The following is a 15871-nucleotide window of genomic DNA, read 5'->3' on the forward strand; positions in this document are numbered from 1 at the left end:
TGAGGGCGCAATCAGCCTCACCCCACTCATCTGCAGTAAGTGTCACACCTGGAAGGCTAAAAGGGCTGAGCCTCCCCAGCTAAGGCCTGGCCAGGAAGGAAAGTAGATCTCTGGCTCTCAGGGAGAGAAGCATGGCTGGAGTCAGGAAGCAGGGTGGGACTGCTGGCTGATCGAGCCTCCTGGAAGGAAGGTAGATCTCCAGCAGGGAGCCCAAGGCAGTTGGGACGAAACAGCAGGAAGTGAGTCTGCCTAGGATTTGGTGCACTTGTGGAGGGGCCTGCAGGGAGCAAGAAGATGACAGCTGTGTCCGGGACTGCCCTGCCAGGGAAGTGGAGCAAACTCTCCTGCAGCAGAACCAGCTGGGTTGCAGAAAGTGCTGAGAAGCCCTGCTGTGAGCCTGTGGAAGAGGCTTAGAGAGGGGGGAGCTGGCTGAGGCAAGGCCCAAGACAGGGCAAGGTGCGAAGTGATCCAGGAGGCAGCCATGGGTCTATGTAGTCAGTCCTTGGCTGCTTCCTCAAAGGTCCCTGGACTGGAACCTGGTGGAGTGGGAGAACCTGGGTTTTCTCACCAGCCCACTGAGGAAGGCGGAGCGGAACCCCCCTCTCCAACTAGGGGTAAGGACGACTGAAACCCCCTGGTCCCAGGGATATGAACCAGAGTTCAGGCTCGGACTGAGGGTCCAGCATGAAAGTTGATGGACTGTTAGTTGTTGGACTGTTGGTTTATACCAGAAGGGGTGGGAGTATGTGACCTGGCCGAGGGGGGAGGTGTCAAGTTGCAAGAAGAAGCAGACCACCATAGGGCCAGAACAGCAGTCAGCAGGGGGCACTAAAGGAGGAGAGTGTGCTGTGGCATGCCCAGCCTCCATAGGGTGTGCTGGCTGGTGAGTCACATGCTTACAGGTAGCCAGTCTTGCAGAGCCCAGTGGGGCATTCAAGTGCCATTGAAGGGGAGCCAGAGGCTAGGAGAATCTGCATGCAGGGCAGGATTAAGGTAGTTGGGCCCAATATACACCCCTTTCTGGGGGACCCATATATGGGAACCCCTTGCTCTAAGCCAGGATAGACAAAGGCAAGCTGCCTTCCTGCCCCTCAAGCTCAGCAGGTGCATGGTTTGCTAGGGTGGGAGATGTGGGCCCAGGGGCTTCTTCCCTGGCTCTGGTAACTGCTGCTTCTCTCTGGGCATGAGGCTGGCTGCAGACACAGGAAGATACTACTGCATTGGTTATAGTGATGTAACATTTTCCAGCATTCTCTCATAACTATGAGAACTGCTTCTGTAGGGCTTCCTTCTAGCTCAGAAATATGGTACCAATGGGGGACTCAGATTCTCACACCTCCCCAGTGGAATCACCACATGACCATTTTAATGTTCTACTAAAACAGAAATGTGCAGTTTAATGTAGTGTCCCGAGTATCTTCATTCTTCTTGCACATGTGCTCTCTCTCTCTTGTTTGCTGCTGGTGATTGTGATACATGGGTACTGTATAAAAAGCATATACTGTACATCACATAGTAGACAACAAAAGAAGCCAACCCAATAATTAGTCACCCTCTGCCCATTGGCAAAGAGATCCATGTGGGTGTTGTCAAAAACTTGGAGAATAGCTGAGTGTGCATTGCTCTGTGCTGCGAAGCTTGCTCAGCCCGTGCTCTATGGGGAACATGAGAAGGAGTATGTTCCACTGGCAAGAAACTTCTACTGAGGATGCTGAGCTGCTGGCTCCCAAGAGTTCAACCTTTAGGACTGATGGGAACTACTTCTCGCCTTTAGGCCCCATTGACCCTTAGCTCTTGCAGTTAGGAGTAAGAAGGGAGTTTCTAAGGAAGCTGGGTTCTCCACCTTTTCAGCATTTAACTAGCATCACCAGCCCTTTGAGTTGTACCTAAAATAGACTAGAATGAGCCTGAAGGTTTTCGGGGACTAACAGTTTAACTCTAGAAATATTTCACATTTTATAGTCTACACCCAGGGAGAGCAGTCTTGTGACTAACACACCAGGCTGGGACTTGAGAGATCTGGGTTCACTACTGTGCTCTGCCCCAGACTTTTCTCTGTGGCTTTGGGGAAATCACCTAATTTCTCTGTGTCTCAAGTTCCCTGTGTGTATAATGTGGTGCTAACACTGTTCTACTTTACAGAAGTGTTGGGAAGAGAGATTGATTAATTGCTTGTGTGGGCCTTAATTACTTATGTGGCCCCCATTAAAGTTGTGAATACTTGACCCTCCCAAATACAGAAATACTCATTAGATCCCATCTGATCCATGTAAATAAAATGTCTTTTGTTAGAGGTTGCCATCCTCATGGAAGGAGGCTGAAAGTTTGGTGGGCATCCTCAGTAGGACAACTTGGCTAAGCATTGTTTGGAAGGGATCCCAATGGTTTTCATACACTTAAACTGAGATACATTGTATACAGAGAGAGCTTATTTTGTGAACCACTAAAGTGCATCCACTTCTGGGAAGGAATGTTACAAAACAGAAGTTAGCATTACACCACCATTTACGATAAGAAATTAACTTTCAGTTGAAACTGCAGGGTAATTTAGCTCAGCAGAATGTGATATCTTATGGAATAACACTATAAGGTGGCTTGTGACTATTAAATAACATACAAGATGTCGGGGAAACTGCCCAACAGAGTGAAATTCAGAGGTAATGCAGGACAGCCATTAAATCCCCAGTATTTTGTTGTTGGTTTTTTTCTCCCTTCAGTTAGTATCATAACCTTAAAATTATTTAATCATGGGTTTTTTAATTCCCTTATTTAATTCTTCAGTATCTTCAGTAGCACTTCTGCATGAATATCTATCTTCTGGAACATTCTGAATTGACCTTATTCTTATGGAAATGCGATCTTCCATTAATTTAATAGGATGGATTTGAGTCTGCTGCTGTAAACCCAGCTGTTCAGTCAATGAACTAGTTCAGTGTTTTTTATTGTGGTTGGTTTGTAGATTAGGGCCACACCAGAAACAAAAGGAAATAGCAGATACTGATAATGAAGTTGGTATTTGTGTGCAAGTCCACTTCTGGGTTTTGTTAGCTTTGATTTGCACTAGGTCGTGTGAAATAAAATGTCTGCCTTTGCCTAGCTAGTGACTGTCTTTCATTTCCCCTGAGTTTAAAAAAAATGGATAAAAATCTGTGCAGAGGAGAAAAGTTCTTAACTTTAGACTCCCAAACAAACAGGTCAGATTTAAACACAATACTAGATCATTCTTATATGAATGTGTCTTGTGCAAACTGCATCAGTCAGTTGTAGAGTGGATTGTATTAATTTGCAATGGCAGCAGTTAAGTCTAATAATTACTTTTCCTCCATAGTGGAAGCCTGTAGCAGATTGTTTTTACATGGCAATCTGTGATTGATAGATCAGTGAAAATAGGACCAGAAAGGGTTACTGCTTCCTACTCGCTTCCCCTTCAAATTAAAATCGTTTGAAGAGTGCATTGTGGCACGTGCTTTTGGAATGAGCCAGTCAACACATTACTGATGAATTCCCTTAAAGCAACGAACTTGTTAATGCATTTTATTTATGGAAATATGCAATCATAATGTGGGGAATCCACTTAAAACAAATGTGCTTCTGATACAATCCCCAAACCCATCGTCAAACTTCCTGTCCATTAAAAGGTATATTAGACAATAGAAATTGACCTGGTGAAAGTCCGTTTGAGAGTTGTTCTCTGTCTACTGATTTGAAAGATGTGTTCTATTTAAATATACGGTGGAGCCTTCATTGAAATGAGTAACCAACCTTATGCTTTTATCAAGTTTCTACCAAATAGCTTGTCACTCACTTGCACTGGTGGATTTTTTTTCCTTCTTGTTGGATCATTCTGAGATGGATGGGTGAGGTGGAAAACCCCCCAACCTTTAACAGTCACAAATTGGATGGCTGCTTTATTCTTCAACACCGCTATAAAACAGCTTATTTTATATTGATCAAACTAAGGAGCTAGCAAAGTACAGTGTTAATTGGGTCCACTGGAATTCTTACCCCCCTGGGACCGAGAGCTTCGTTGGGGGGGGAGGGGAGGATGAACCCATGGCGAGCTGCATAAAATGTAAGAGCATTAGACATCCAGGCTTCTGCCTGCATTGCTGGAAAGCGGACAAGGCAATTTTTGCCGAATTTGGCAACTTATTGTTTCATTCCCGTTCATTTTTGGAAGTAGCTCCTTTTTTTGTGGAGGAAAAAATAATACATTTTTATTGTTTTCCTCTCCTTCCTGCAGAACTGCGGAGCTCTGCTTTGAAAACTGCTGCCATAGAGAGCAGTTGCTTGGCTATCCTGTTAGCATTGTTCTAATGCTCATTCCATATGTATGTCACATAGGAGCTCTCTCCTCCTCCTCCTCCTCCTTTTCTCCCCTTCCCCCAATCCAGGCATTTGCTTTTTGTCCCCCCTCCTTCCTAAAGACTGACTATTTGTTTCCAGAAAGCTTGCAAGCAGGGAAATTCAAACTTAATGATCCTCTGCTGTGGGTTAGGTATACAGCCAAGGCCAGTTCCTCTCAGTGAAAGTATGCTCTATTTTTGCCTCTCTTTTCTTATATAAGCACAAGGATTTTTAAGAAATTAAGATCTGTAGTTCTTGTTGCTTTTCCTCGTTACCGTGGTAGCATGTATCTCTGTTGCGGAAGAATGAAGCAGGCAGACTGGAGTTTTTTATGTTCAGTGCTTTTGGGACTGCTAGAGAGAAGTCCACAGAGAGATGTGTACAGCAACCATGCCCACTGAGTTTATTATGCTTATTGGTCACTTATTCTGACTAAAAGGTAAGGGCTTCTGTAATTTTTCTGTTAAACATCTTCGTGCATTGTTTTGTGTAATGTTTGTTTGTTGTTTGCAACTAATTGGCTCATGAGGAGGAAGGATATGAGGGTTTTTGACTTACACTATTGTACATCATCCAGTCAAAGCTCTTTACATCTGAGGAAAAATTGTTTCCTGAAAATTTTCCTTTTCATCACAAGTAGTTCCCCCACTTGACTCAACATTGGTTGAAGCATAAAGACAAAATATTAACTTTGCATCTTATCCTTTCTGTTCCTCTTCCCCAACTCAGAAATATACTCTGTTTCAGACTCTCTCTCTCTCTCTCTATTTGGCAGCATGTTCATTGTTTCCTTTTACAGTAATTAAATATACTCAAACACTCTTTGCAAGGTAAGAATGCCTTAGTTCAGCAGGCTGCAGCTTATGCCAGTTTTAAAATTATTACTTGGATTACAGTGCATACTGTGGAAAGTTATTAGTTTCCGCAGAGACCAGTTTAACCTGGGGCGGCGGGGGGTGAATAGGTTTGCACGGAAGCTATCCTATACTGTGCATGCATATGGGCTTAAAGAAGCATGTGAGATATTCTTTCTTCTTAAGTATTGTGCACAATAATGATAGAGTTTTATTGTTATGTCTAGCAGAAAATTAAGTTGTTGATTGTTTTTTATCTAAGGTTGTCAGAAGAAAATGAGTGGTTATGCACAAGGACAGCCTACAAGGCTTTTACATATATCCTTTATAATCATAATCAGATTGTAAGAATAATTGTGTATGGTATACTGAAACATACAAAATGTTATGGGAGGAATGAAATCTTCACTAAACACAAAGCAGCAGAAGATGCTGTTTGGACTGTGTCATTGTGATCTTTATACTGTAATAACCTGTTAAAGCTATAACTTAGATGAGCAAAGAAATTTTTTGCATATGTCCATCCTTTTAAAAGCTCTACGTTCAAGAGGGCTTTGTTTTATGAAACATATTCTGGCTTTGTAGAATGAAAGTGTATGGACTTACTATAGATTGATCCCTTTAACTGTCACACATTCTGTTTATTTTGGTGGTTTGGCAGTAACATTTTTAAAGGTTGCATTGCTTTATTAGGTACTGAATTTGAAAGGCTCCATTTTATTTATTCATTTATAGTTTTTGGTTCTCTGCATAGAAGATGCAACCTTTTAAGTGCTTTTGTTTCATCTGTTTTAAAATGATCAGTAGCAGATTCAGCTGAGCAAGCTCCTTTACTAATCTTACTTTGCCTTGTGTCTTGCCTGTGCATATTTAAATAACTGGTAATTCTGCGAAATGCCCAATGCTTTTAGTTTGCAGTGCTTTAAACTCCCAGGTATGAAGAGAGACAGCGGGCCCATCTAATGGCATGAATTTCTTCATTTACAACAACAGTTGGTTTTTTTTTAATGTCATTTCAAAATGGGATGGATATTTGCTAACACATGCTCTGTGGCTGTATTTTCCCATGATTGCTGCTTTATATCCATACAAAGAAAACAATCATTTAGATAACAGGTTGCCACTGATGTCCTTCTTAGAGTATAGAAATGAAGAAGCAGTAATAAGTTGAAAATTGGCATCTGCTAATTATGCTGAATACAGATTGTGAGCTCTTTGCAAGTCTTCCCTTGTTGTTAGCATATTTTAGCACTGGCAACCAAGGGAAAGGGACTTGACTGTTCCCACATTAAAACGATGACTGGTGAAGACATGTGAAGTTTTTTTTTCCTGTTTGTGTTCTCTCTCAGAAATGGAAGGGCATCATATAGCCATATGGTTGTGTGCCTCTGGGGAAATTGATTAAAGATCATTGAGACATAGAATTGATTAAAGATTCCCAGGTTTCAGAGTAACAGCCGTGTTAGTCTGTATTCGCAAAAAGAAAAGGAGTACTTGTGGCACCTCAGAGACTAACCAATTTATTTGAGCATAAGCTTTCGTGAGCTACAGCTCACTTCATTCTAAGGTTCCCCAAGTACTCCTTTTTCTTTTTAAAGATTCCCAGTGATTCATTCAGACCCCATTGACATGCAGGTAACTTTCAAGCACGAAACTTCGTCCTCAAACTAGGTTAACACTTGAGAATTTGAGATGTTCTTGGTCGCTGAATATTTGATTCTCTTGTGCTTCTTGAAGGGGAAAAAAAGGGTTCATTTTTATCTCATCTGCAGGTATTCACAGCAAAGTATTCCTTGGACCACCTAATTCTAAAATCTGCCATTGTGCATCTGTCCCTAAACGTGAGTCGTATCCTATCCGCCTCAAGTCATGGTTTGGCCCCTCTGCTTTCTCACTGTATAACAGCCCTAGTCTGTGGGGATTGAACAGGGACCTCTGTATCTGAAACTCCAAATGTCCATTGCTTGTGGCAAAAGGACCCTGTCCATCCATTTGGAGCAGCCACAGAAGATTCATAAACCTCTTGTGTGGTTCAGCCACTAGAGGGGGGGAAAGAGCCACACTATTTTAGTGTGGATTATAGCTGAGTACCAAGTTTCTCTGAACAAGGGTTTTCTGTATATTGCAGTCCTTTGCCCTGCCCCACAGTCTGTCCAGGTTGTTTGTCATCGACACCAGTTTTGTACTTTTAGGGTTGTTCACCTCAGGGCATTGTCTATCTCTCACGTACCTTACACACACATTTATCTGCTTCCAGACTCCCTCCTAGTTATTCCTAGGATGGAGCCGTCTCACGGAAAAGTGTGCACTCGGAAGAGTAGGGGAGCAGTTTTTGTGCCATCTGCTAATAAGAAACCCTACGGGGCTGGCTGTTTCTGTCATTCAACCAGTCTGCGGTGGTAGATGGTATGGGAGCTGTATTGTGGGCAGTAGGGTTGATAAAGGACTCTGGTGCTTTCATATCTTGATTGTTGTCTTGAATGTAGTGCTTGATGGTAATTAGCCAAAATTGTCACTAACTGGTGTCTTAGTGGCTTGCTGATATAAGTTGGTGGTGTCATTCTAGTTCTTAATGGACATGCATATCACATAGTTGGCACTAATTGATTTTAACTGTGTCCCTTCTCAGTGTTCTGTACAGAGAGGCAAAAGACTGAGGGAGATGGTAGAACTTTCCTACAGCGGTTCTTGCAGGTCAGGGTTGAGGCTCATTGCAAGGGCAGAGTGGGAATCCTGTGCACTGAATTTTTACACGTTATGGTTGTGTCTTCATCTTTGCTCAAATGTCTGCCTAATTGTGCTGAAAATTGTCCTTGTTTTTTTTAACAAGATGTCTCAAATTTGGGCTCAAAATGGGATTTTCTGTGTGTGTGTGTGTGGGGGGGGGGTTTCAATTAATCATGAAAATACCCTGTTTTCAGTTTAATTGCAAAAAACGTCTGTGTCTCTACTGGGAATTCAGCACATTTCTTGAGCACTAATGGCCTGACCATCGTCCTTTGCTTTTGTGGGGAGCTCTTTAGAAATAATGGGTCTATTTGTGAGATTAACGGTGGTAGATTCGAACCTTAAATTCACTTAAAGAGGCTGATCCAAAGTCCATTGAAGTCCGTGCAGCCTTTTCCTTGACTTCAGTAGACATTGGATCAGGTTCTAATAATGTGTGTGTTTCTGTGTGTCCACGCGTGTAAAAACACAAATTCGTTGGGAGCTTTATACTTCTAAGATAATATACAATTATTAAAGTACAAATATTCAAAACTTTAAAATATTGTTCACCATGAGCCCAATCCAACGGCCACTGAAGTTAATGAAAAATTCCCATGTATTTCAATGGGTGTGGGGACCCCCCCCCAAACAAAAGAGCATTTTTATAATGAAGTGTTTTTCTCTGCTGTCTCTTCCCTCACAAGTAAATAAAAGATCAGTTTTTCTGCATGGGGAATGTTGACGTTTAAACTGACACAACTAAGTGACCTAAAGAATGGCTTATTGCATAAATAGAATATGCAGGGTTTGGTTGTTTGAACTGCATTAGCATTATAATGGAGAACTGCATGGTGAGTTGGCTAAGGTGGCCAGGCCGAACTGGGGGTGCTTGTTCTGTGGAAATCCTAAGAACTGAGAATTCTTTTCTGAGCCATAAATAAATCAGTCTGTGTCCTGAGCAATTAATGCATACAGAAGTGTAAACAACTTTAAGCCATTTGGGGTGTTCAAAAAAAACAACCACCTTTCTGTTACTTTTTGTTTTTGTTGTTGTTGTTCATCTCCATGTTCTGACTTAGTTATTTTAGCTGAAAGAACCAGATAAGTACATTTTCCATCACAGGGCCAAGTTAGAGGTGTAACTGCTGCTAACTCCCATGTCTAATCCAGTGCACATTGTGCAGAAATTCTGCCTCTGAAACATATAATCTTTCAGAAACATCTAGGAATCCCCGGCAGCTTAGCACAGAGACTGGAGCTGCCGAGTAAGGAATACTGTCCCTTTGGAATCCTCCTTCAGCTGCTAGTGCTAGTTATCCCTCAGACACCAAGTAGATTGTTTAGCTGTCAGCAATAATATTGTGAACACATATAGTGCTTTTCATCAAGGGATCTCGAAGTGCTTTGCAGACATAAACTAATTAAACTTCACAACATCCCTGTGAGGCAGATAAGCAGTAAGCACAACTTACAGATAAGATGAAGCACAGAGAGGTTAGTAGCCTGATTTTCCATGGAACTGAGCGCCTGATGACATTCCCACTGGAGTGAACATGAGCTAAAGGTGCTCAGTAATCAGGCCATAAATGACTTGGCTGAGGTCACACACAAAGTCAGTTACAGAGCTAGGAAGACAATTTACAAGTTCTGACTGCCACTCCTGAGGTCTAACCACTAGAATGCTTGTACTGGCAGGAGAGGTGCCCTAGGCAGGGAGGTATCTCTTTGTTTTGCCCGGTCTGAATAGAATAGTCTTGCTGAGGATTTTCTAGTTAACTCTGCTTGTACCTTCTGTCATCATCATTGCTATTTCATACCAGTAAATGGGACTTTTAAATACGTATGTCCAATATGGAGGCAGTGCAGGATTAGTCCCACCCCAATTCAGTTCATGGAGATAACTTAACTACAGATTTTCGTGTTTGCACTTCCCTGCTATGATTTTTTAGCTGCTTCTTACAGCTGTGAAACCATTTTCAAAGCTGAGGATCTCTTGGGAAAGGGAGGGTGAGAGCTTTCTTCCAGGTTATTATACTCTGTATATACTCATCCATTAACCTGAGGCTTTCTTCCAGGTTATTATACTCTGTATAATAACCTGGAAGAAAGCCTCAGGTTAATGGATGTATGAAGCATGAAGAAGACGGATATGGGCAGGGAATAAAATTCTTGTGCATGTATCCATCCACCACATCAGAGGTATTGTTGGAACAATGAGTAGAGGAAAGATATACAGCAAAACAAACTTTGGTATTTAGGAAGGAACAGTAGAGTGGTTTCCAGCATCCAAAAGTAGCCCCTGTAGAAGAGAAAGTGCTTACTGTGAGCTTTTAATGCATGAATGAAGTCCATGTCTTTGATCTAGTAGAAGCTGGAGTTCCCCATGGATATCTGATCATTACTTGTAACAGAAAAGAAAATAAGGGTTTACAAAGGTGTAAGACTTAACGGCTGTATGACTCAGCCTTCTCTTTCTGTAATAAGGTAGCCCCTATGATCATCAATATAGAAGAGACTGTTTGAGCTGTTGTCCCAAATGGTCCATTAATGACGGATGTTGAAATAGGCTCAACAGATTGGCATGTGTAGATTACTGGAAAGTAAGACCTCCTCATTGATTACTTTTCTGATCAGTTATGGGTGGGTTCTTAAACTGGAAACTCCCTTTTTCTTATGATTATATCGAGGAGATACAGCTAAGGGCAATAAGATACCTGCAATATATCTTCTTGAATTACAGTGAGACTGGAACTAGGTCATTGTATCCAGAGCATAGGAAGTCATGGACAATTGCTGTTTTTGACTTGTAGTGCTCTGAATAGTAAGGAAGATGTTAATTTGAGTGGAATTGTCTCGGACTCTGTCTTGTATTGACCAATCTTACTGTTAGGTAGACAAATTAAGAAATTAATGCTGTAGAAATGGATGAGCTAGATGGACAGTGCAAATGAGGCTAGGATTAGTTATGTTTTTAAGAATCAATTTTGGGAAAAATCAGGTAATTGTGGGACTACGAGCATGACTTCAGCAATTAAGATGTAGTAGAAGAAAAACGAATAGCACATGTGTAACAAATAAGATATTTTGAGAAAGTTAGTGGAAAAAGGAGTTGCCAAGGAAGCTATGGGTATTATTTCTAGGACCTTTAACAAAAGTTCTTTGGTATAGTAACCTACTAAAAAGCTTAATCTAACAAAATCAACTAGTATGGCAAAAAGGTGAGTTTCAGAGCCACTTCAGATAATTCAGAAGTAGGGTATTTGTGAGACAAAACAGTTTGTGATGGAGGGAAGAGATTAGTGGATTGCTGCAAGAATCAGCATTTGGGCTGGATTGTCACATGTATATGTCACTGATCTGGAAGAAGAAGTGTTCAGTAAGGAGACAAAACTTACTGACGGCAAAATTCAAAGAATGATATTCTTAAACAATACAAGAGGCCAAAAGAGCACGGCAGATAAGTTGCCTTCAGAACTGAATGTACAGGTAATGAGTCCATGACGTTACCTGTGGGAAAGAGATATGACCTCCAAGAGCCATAAGTGACAACACACTAAAGTAGGAGGAAAGATATGGTGATAGGGTGGCTAAGACTTCTAACATGATAGCAGCAAAAAGCCAGTTCTCTGATAGAATAACAGCTGCTAAAAGTAGAGGATGCCAAAGCTCAGTGAAAGAATGGCTGGGTCAATGAACACAGTGGAATTTCTTTAAACTAAGGTGGTTATATGGAGTAAGCTACTCGGGCAGTGATGAGAGCAGCTAAACGTTTTCCTAAACAGAACCTCAGAAACTTTTCAAGAACAGAAATACTGTGTGACGGTACAAGTGCTCACCCCTCCCCCCCCCAAAGTGCAAATCAGTTTCAGATTGGCTTCCTGCCCTTAAAATTGCCCATGGTCCTAGACAATAACACTATGTGTGGGATAAAAATGATGGGAAATAAGTATTTGTTTTTAAATTACTTTCAGTAAAGCAGCAGTAACTCAGCCCATGAATAGGCTGATTTCTCAGCCTTAAAGAAATAAATTTCAGACAACTAGTTCCCTGGAACTATGGTGGAAGGTTGTAAAATTTCTACTGATGCACATTTCAGTGCCACTTGGAAGTTGTATGCAAATGAAAATGTCTTTGTATTGTTTGTTTCTGGTTGTGAGATTTAATTGATGCTCAGAATTAAAGGTTGTTTTTTTTCCCTCCCAAACAACTCACAAAGGTGGCTAACATGCATGAAGTATCACACGATACATGCAGAGGCTCTGTAGCAAGATGCTAAGAGGAGACTGTTCATACATGGCAGATAAAATGGTCCTTTCTTTAAAGGTAGCTTGTTAGCTTTTTTTCAAGCTGTAGCATGTCTAAGCTATCAGTACATCAGCGGCATTGACAGTTTTCACACTAATAAACTGTCCAGTGGTGTTGGAATTTACATTCTATGTGGTGATTTAAGAGGTACATTTATACAGTACTCTCCAAGTTCATTACAACACTGTTTCCTTGGATACTGAGCATTTAGCATATCATTACAAGACAAACATTAAAGATGCTTGGTTATTCTAATGGCTTTAATAAAGGTTTCTCCCTTAGTTCATGAGTGATGGTTATTCTCCTTACGAGAGAGGAAAAACAAGAGGCAAATTATTTTGTCAGCTAATTTGTGCGGCTCACTTTGAGCCAAGAGCAGGTTATGTTTCATAATATGTGCAAACCTTGCATGTTGTTAGTGGAGTTATATTGTTGAATGCGGTTTAAATAGGAATTGAAGTGCCGCTATTCATTTCAGCTTCAAATTCATGCTTTTTTGTTTGCAAAGACTCTAACAGCAGTGAAGAGAAGCTGTTTAAATCCTGGGTTACAAGTAAAATCTGCCATGTTTTTAAAATGACTGATGCGAACTGTAGTTTTATACTTAATGTGTCTTTTTAAATAGTATTACATATATTTTATGGTACCTTGGTAGTTTTGGTTAAGTTTCTTGTAACTACTGTTTTTTGTAATAGAGAAGCCTTTCTCCCTCAGTCTATACCGTGTGAGTATCACTGTAAGTCAGCATTTTCCAACTTGGGTGCCTAAGCTAAGGTGATGAAATCTGTAGTCATCCCAAGGATGTATCTATACTGAGAGTGAGTGTGTGGCAAGCTGGGTTGTAAATTAATAACAGTCTAGCCTGCTGCACACACATCAGCCCAGTGGACCCTGCTACTATGCACTAACAGTTCTGTAGTATGCTATGATTACTGTTGTTTCATTGTGGCCAGAAAGTGTAGTATCCGCCGTATGTCTGTATGCGTATCTGGATTTTTGATAGCACTATAGCTTTGCAGTACATATTACACACATCAGTTATGTTTACTAGAAACGATACTTGATAAATATTGAGAACTCATTTGGGAGGGCGGGGGCGGAAATATTTTTACATGTCAAACAAAATCAATGTTTAACTGTTCTTTTGAGACCGCTAGGGCCTTATGAATATCCTAGAGCAACAAGGATTTAGACATTTAAATATAGAGCCCTACAAATCCACAGATTTTGTATCCACAGATATGTGCATTTGCGGATATGGATGCGGATATCCGTTGACCATTTTTGCGGTTCGCGGCTCAGATGCAGATATACATTTTGTATTTAGAGCCCTGGAAATCTATGGATATCTGCGGATCATTTTTGCGGATTGTAGATTGGATGTGGATACAAATTTTGTATCTGTGCAGGGCTCTACTTAAATTACTTAAGGTGACAAATACTGTATAGTTCTGAAGTATTACTGCAGATGGACTCAGATGAAATGCACTGTACATATAAATATATATTTTAAGGTGGCCATTTACCTAAAGGGGTTAATTAAGTGGGAGCCAGCTCCTCTTAGCATTAAAAAGGCTCCTTTCGTTCCCTATAAATACTTTTTTCTTTAAAAGCAATAAATCACAGTTCATTTAATAAAATATAGTCATCGCCCCAGAGACACACAAAATACAGAGGATAATACAATAGCATTTGGACATAAATTCCTGGGACAGGTGTAAGACAGTGTTCTTGTGGTACATTCTGCTTTATTGACATTCTCTTCAAATGCCAAAAGCTGTTCAGAACCTTTCTTTATAAAGGATGTATAGAAATATATTATGCTTACAACATTTTTTTTTAATCCATAAGCGTTAGCATCACAATTGAGCCAGGATTTTTTTCAGTTTGGATTTATAATATTGCAAAATTTGTGTTACTCTGCTTAACGTTGCTACTTTCGTAACCCTACCCTTTGTTCTTTGCTAGTGCCTTAAAAGAACCAAGGAGGCTGATATTGCACCCTTAACTCAGGCTAAGTACCTGTTAACTTTATGGAGCACTTTGCCTGAGGAAGGACTGCAGGATCAGGTCTGGGTGGAGAAATAGTACAAGTGACAACCATTGTGCAGCAGTTTGTCTATAAAGGTGTACTGTGTTTTAACATGTGAAACATCACTTTCAGCTGGGTTTTCTGCTACGAGTATAGACAGGAGGAACAAAACACTGTTCTCTACACTGGGGTATCTGAGTACTAGAAAACAGGTTAGTAGTTTTTTCCCCATCTTTTATCAAGGAAACTGGCGGACAAACCCTTGGCTGTGGCTGAGGAGCATGTGGCCCGGGCTTGCCACAGAGGTTGTGTAAAAGTAGCAATTTGCCTTTGTCTTGGGCCCCTGTGCACTAGTACGATCCCCTTGTTGTAGAGCAGAGCAGATGAAGGGCTGCTCTGTCTTCCAGCAGCTGCTAGTGGCGCCAGAAAAGGAACCACATAGGGGCTTCCTTTCTCTGGCTATGTCCCCAATGTTAGCAGCTGGAAAGGATTGGTATAGGAGTTTCCACATCACTGGAGAATCCCTCTTGAACTGGGATGATGCAGCCTATGAAACCAAGCAGGTGCACTAGAGGATCTGGCTCAATATACATAGCCTGCTGAAGAGAGCTCCTGGTCAGAGTCTGAGACAGGGCTGTAACACCACCGGTATATGGCAGTATAGTGTATCAGCACCTCTTACTCTACCCATCATGTTCTCCAGAATCTAAGCTTTCATTTAATAATAAAAAAAAATAGTAAGTCTCTTGCCCTTATCGCTACTGAGAGAGCCTCAAAAGCATAAAGTCAGTGCAGTATCCGCTGCCTGCATTTACAGTACCTGGGACAACAGCTCGGAGAGGTGTAAATTGTCCCATTTGGTTGTGTGGGTTCTAACTCAGAAGTCCAGTGTACTGTACTGAGCAACGATAATACGTTCACTGCTTGTCAAACCATGTAAAAAAAGAAGGGGGATCCTATTATGAAAGATCTTCATACTGTACTGTGCGTGACAGATGATTTTGGCACCATGGGGGGGTGGGCTTCCAAGAATACTGTCGCATCTCCCATCCCTCAGTCAACAAGGAGCCTCTCGGAATTCAAGAAGCCTAGCGGGGTCACGTCGGCCTCACTGCAGGAAGTCCAAGGGCAGCAGAGATCATGAGTGTATTTGGACTGCATTAAGGAGGAGCTGATCCCAGAGACGATGTGTACACGTCTGCAAAATCTACTGAGAGTAGCGTCTTGTGTGGGTGGGGCTTCCTTTGTGGGCGGAGCTTTGCAGAGTACTACCTCCTTTCCCCCCTTCCCTCCCCCTCCCCAGTTTGGCTTTTGGTCACAGATAATCACTGACTCTAGGAAAGCCATTGGAAAGTGATAGGGTATTGAGGTGATAAGCCCATTTACAATGGAGAAGAGGTATTGGAATTTGCCGCTAGTTTTTCACAGGTATAATGGGGTCAGACTTTTTTCTTTTTACATTGTTTGTCATTATATGGGCAACAGTTCCCATGGAGCAGAGTCTGAGATACTGCTGTAGCTTTCTTCTACTCTGAGTACAGGGAACTAATAATGCAGTTTCTCAGATACCATGCTGTGGATAAATGTTGTGTCAAATAGCAGCCACTGTAAAAAACGGGAGGGA

At 41.4% G+C, this 15871-nt stretch overlaps 1 protein-coding gene across 5 annotated transcripts in view; it reads left to right on the forward strand.

Annotated features, from left to right (window-relative positions):
- The window catches only part of FAT3 (FAT atypical cadherin 3), a 559302-nt gene that overhangs the window by 93598 nt on the left and 449833 nt on the right, over window positions 1-15871 (forward strand). The window contains exon 1 of one of the 5 annotated variants that reach the window (XM_073336886.2): window positions 4700-4786. The exons of the other annotated variants lie outside the window; for them this stretch is intronic. The gene's annotated coding sequence lies outside the window, so the exon portion shown is untranslated. Of the gene's footprint in view, window positions 1-4699; window positions 4787-15871 lie in introns of those variants that run through there. 5 annotated transcript variants of the gene reach the window in all.

Source organism: Lepidochelys kempii, chromosome 1 (genome assembly GCF_965140285.1).
Source record: "Lepidochelys kempii isolate rLepKem1 chromosome 1, rLepKem1.hap1, whole genome shotgun sequence".
Classification (NCBI taxonomy): domain Eukaryota; kingdom Metazoa; phylum Chordata; order Testudines; family Cheloniidae; genus Lepidochelys; species Lepidochelys kempii.